The 5,000-nt window shown below is 53.3% G+C and overlaps 1 non-coding gene across 1 annotated transcript in view; it reads left to right on the forward strand.

Annotated features, from left to right (window-relative positions):
• Positions 1–4,275: 4,275 nt before the first annotated feature.
• Positions 4,276–5,000, forward strand: part of LOC124731192 — a 1,909-nt gene continuing 1,184 nt past the window's right edge. Inside the window, exon 1 of the ribosomal RNA XR_007008189.1 lies at positions 4,276–5,000. This exon is cut by the window's right edge and continues 1,184 nt beyond it. This is a non-coding gene — a ribosomal RNA (small subunit ribosomal RNA).

Genomic DNA, 5,000 nt, shown 5'->3' on the forward strand with positions numbered 1-5,000 from the left:
AGTATCGCCATCTGTGAAAATAGGGCGACACCACATGCAATACCGCCATCTATGCGCATCGGACAACACTACGTCCGCACCACAAAACATACCGCCATCTGTAGGTCTCCCGCAACATGACCTCCTCCAACGACGATACCGCCATCTATGCGACGCCAAGCCGATTAAGACAGCGATGGCGCCACAGTGCCCGCCTTTCGACGCCACCCACAAAGCCTGCAGCCTCTGTCGACCATAGCACCCAATCTCCAGTGGCTCTGCCGCACGAAGCCGTGGACCGGCAATGACTCCACCCGCACCCGTTCGTGCACCACCCCAACCGCCACACGCGCACCTCCAGCGGATGAACGGCGGAAGTTTCCCGCACTCGTAAAGTGCAATCCACCCCTATAACTTGCGTTTCATGAAGAGTTATTTCCAATATGCGACATTCCCGCTGTCCCTATACATGAGCCGCGACCTGTACCACTTACGAGCGAGAGACGCGATCGCGTTGCTCACTGTACGGCGTCCGATACCGAGCCATCAGCATGTCGGTCCCCATGCGCGTTGCACTCGCACTCGCAGTCGCAAAAACGTGGGGCAAATATATTACGCGGAAGAGCTATAACAGACCGAGCCCCACTGCATGGGGGGAGTCTTTGTCACTAATGTACACAGATGGAACATTTTGGACTGGAACCAGATTACCCGTACACACGGCGCTGATTAGTAATCAATGCAGAGCCATCAAACTACAGCAAATATACACAACTGTCCGTATACATGCTGAAAGAGTCTGCCCACAATGGGAACCACACGTCAGCCAGACACTCTGATCACGCACCACTCTCTGCTTCTAACAGGCGCACATACAATATGTAAGCACCAGCATGGAACAACATCCAGTGCATCTTCTCCGCCACATTACACAATCCACACTATCACAACCAGACCAGGAGGTCCATGCGGAAAATACAATATCCCAGCCTTTCGACATCCACCATTGCGCAGACCAGGCACCAACACCCACACATGTCCTATACAACGGTGCACCCAACATCACAATAGTACCTCCTGTCACAGCGCACAAACAATGACATGAGTCAAAGACACAGGTCTCACACAAGCATAGAATTGGAGCGCCGCCTCTAATAAGCCAAAGGTGCATCCTGACGTGACAAATCTGATCATGTCACAAGCATTCACTTACTATAATCACTATCAACGAACCTGCCGCCCCCGCCCCCCCCCCCTACACCTTTCCTTACAACAACGTGTAACCTAACCTAACCTAACCTAACCTATGTTGTACCTTAACCTAACCTATGTTGTACCTTAACCTAACCTATGTTGTACCTTAACCTAACCTATGTTGTACCTTAACCTAACCTATGTTGTACCTTAACCTAACCTATGTTGTACCTTAACCTAACCTATGTTGTACCTTAACCTAACCTATGTTGTACCTTAACCTAACCTATGTTGTACCTTAACCTAACCTATGTTGTACCTTAACCTAACCTATGTTGTACCTTAACCTAACCTATGTTGTACCTTAACCTAACCCATGTTGTACCTTAACCTAACCCATGTTGTACCTTAACCTAACCCATGTTGTACCTTAACCTAACCCATGTTGTACCTTAACCTAACCCATGTTGTACCTTAACCTAACCCATGTTGTACCTTAACCTAACCCATGTTGTACCTTAACCTAACCCATGTTGTACCTTAACCTAACCCATGTTGTACCTTAACCTAACCCATGTTGTACCTTAACCTAACCCATGTTGTGCCTTAACCTAACCCATGTTGTGCCTTAACCTAACCCATGTTGTGCCTTAACCTAACCCATGTTGTGCCTTAACCTAACCCATGTTGTGCCTTAACCTAACCCATGTTGTGCCTTAACCTAACCCACGTTGTGCCTTAACCTAACCCACGTTGTGCCTTAACCTAACCCATGTTGTGCCTTAACCTAACCCATGTTGTGCCTTAACCTAACCCATGTTGTGCCTTAACCTAACCCATGTTGTGCCTTAACCTAACCCATGTTGTGCCTTAACCTAACCCATGTTGTGCCTTAACCTAACCCATGTTGTGCCTTAACCTAACCCACGTTGTGCCTTAACCTAACCCACGTTGTGCCTTAACCTAACCCACGTTGTGCCTTAACCTAACCCACGTTGTGCCTTAACCTAACCCATGTTGTGCCTTAACCTAACCCATGTTGTGCCTTAACCTAACCCATGTTGTGCCTTAACCTAACCCACGTTGTGCCTTAACCTAACCCACGTTGTGCCTTAACCTAACCCACGTTGTGCCTTAACCTAACCCACGTTGTGCCTTAACCTAACCCACGTTGTGCCTTAACCTAACCCACGTTGTGCCTTAACCTAACCCACGTTGTGCCTTAACCTAACCCACGTTGTCCCCTAAAGTAACCCACGTTGTCCCCTAACGTAACCCACGTTGTCCCCTAACGTAACCCATGTTGTCGCCTAAACCTGCTCTGTAATTGTTATACGACTCGTTCAATTAGTGTAGTGTTGCCCACCCGCAACCCTCGCAATATAGTTCGCTACTCGCACTGCCCGCTCCCCTGTGTATCGCTTCATGTTAAACACCTTGCAAGTCTTGCTGACTTTCCACATGCTCCTGCTGTACACTGTAATGTGGATGGCAGCAGGACGTACATGCCGCCCCTCCCCACGTCCCCACCTTGCCCCCCTGCCTTCGCAAGCTGGTTGGTGAGAAGTTTGCATGTTCAATGCCCTTCGCATGCGACGTACTCAGGCTACGTTGTGGTGCGGCCTGTGTCAACCGTCCGCTAATGTCGTACGCGTAAACCACAATCTGTACTGCACATTCGTCCTTATGTACCGAATGATACATCGTGGCACATGTGTGACCGTACAACGACTGCGCCCAAAAACGGCGGACCATACAGTGCAAATATTGTGCACGCAGCTACGTGTCGTCTCCCTATGAGAGCTGGATTGCAGTGTGGTACGCCATAGAGACGTGTGGGAGGAACGGACGCCGTGGATGGCGATCAGCATGAGCTGTCTGTTGATGTATTCGGACCTAGTCGTCTCTCCTCACACACCGTGATGGCATGGTGCACCGCGTTCCATATCTGCGACATGCTACAGAGGCCGGTTGACAGTCGTTCGAGCAATGGACATCGCATACGTACGGGGGCCACCTTCCACGTATTGTCTAGGCGTGCACATTTTGTTGCGTGTATGTGGGCAGACGTAGTGTGGCGTGACACCTGACACAGGCATGCAATAATCGTTGAAGTTGCAAATGGCGATGGACGCCTGCGTTTTCTGGTGAAGTTACGCAAATGAACAAATGGTAACCTGTTGTGGTGCGGTTGTTCTCGCTAGGGGTGAATCGGTGATGGCGACGATAGGTTGAGGTACGAACCGGTTGTTCCAGCGATACCCACCATGCCGACGAAACTGAACGGCATCTGGGTGTGAAGCGATACGCGGCGGTGGCTGGGTGGGACCGTCCCCGGCCGGTGAGGGGGCGCCTCCCGGCGTGCTGGCCGCGCGGTGCGTGGGCGCACGCGCTACAGCCGGCTGGTGGGGGCGGCCAGTGGCAGGCGCGCCGGCCGACGGACGCGGCAGGCGTCGCAGCTGCGCGCCGGCGCACCCTGCGCGCGGCGCCGTGCGGCCAAAGTAGGTCCTCGCGGGCCCGGTGCGAAGCGCGGTGGACATCTTCAGTGTGCTGGTCCGATTGAGGACTGTGTGCGTTGAGGATGCGCCGCCGCCCGGCGCTCGGCGCCGCGACGCCGTCTGCTGCTCGGTCGCCCCAGCGGTTCTCGCTGGTGGTTTGTATCGCAGCTGTGCGGATGTGTTGGCGCGTGCGCTGTGCTGGGAGAGTTCGCTTCGGCACCCAAGTGGGGCTTTTGTCCTTCTGTGGCGCTGGCGTTGGAGCTGCCGGTCACCGTAGGTGGCGCGTGTTGTCTCCCGCCGGCAATGCCACGACAGCACGCTCCCGGGCCTCTGTCGGCAGCGGCAAGCTCAGTTGGGAGCACGGGTGGTCGCACCGAAAGCGTCTACTCGCCTAACTCCGGGCGATTGCGCCTCTCTCGAACCCGACCAAGTACTTGGGACGGCGCTGCGCGCCGCCGGGACCTGAGAGGGTTTCGAGGTGTATTGTGCAGGGGAGCTCAGCCTCCTCCTGTTTGCAGAATGATTGAGCGGACGCTTGCGTGTTCGCGCGGGCCCCCGGGACACACTCCCGGGCGGCCGGCTGCTCAGCTCTAGTTGACGCAGCTCCCTGGTTGATCCTGCCAGTAGTCATATGCTTGTCTCAAAGATTAAGCCATGCATGTCTCAGTACAAGCCGCATTAAGGTGAAACCGCGAATGGCTCATTAAATCAGTTATGGTTCCTTAGATCGTACCCACGTTACTTGGATAACTGTGGTAATTCTAGAGCTAATACATGCAAACAGAGTCCCGACCAGAGATGGAAGGGACGCTTTTATTAGATCAAAACCAATCGGTCGGCTCGTCCGGTCCGTTTGCCTTGGTGACTCTGAATAACTTTGGGCTGATCGCACGGTCCTCGTACCGGCGACGCATCTTTCAAATGTCTGCCTTATCAACTGTCGATGGTAGGTTCTGCGCCTACCATGGTTGTAACGGGTAACGGGGAATCAGGGTTCGATTCCGGAGAGGGAGCCTGAGAAACGGCTACCACATCCAAGGAAGGCAGCAGGCGCGCAAATTACCCACTCCCGGCACGGGGAGGTAGTGACGAAAAATAACGATACGGGACTCATCCGAGGCCCCGTAATCGGAATGAGTACACTTTAAATCCTTTAACGAGTATCTATTGGAGGGCAAGTCTGGTGCCAGCAGCCGCGGTAATTCCAGCTCCAATAGCGTATATTAAAGTTGTTGCGGTTAAAAAGCTCGTAGTTGGATTTGTGTCCCACGCTGTTGGTTCACCGCCCGTCGGTGTTTAACTGGCATGTATCGTGGGACGTCCTGCCGG

This window comes from Schistocerca piceifrons, unplaced genomic scaffold (assembly GCF_021461385.2).
Source record: "Schistocerca piceifrons isolate TAMUIC-IGC-003096 unplaced genomic scaffold, iqSchPice1.1 HiC_scaffold_1272, whole genome shotgun sequence".
Classification (NCBI taxonomy): Eukaryota; Metazoa; Arthropoda; class Insecta; order Orthoptera; family Acrididae; genus Schistocerca; species Schistocerca piceifrons.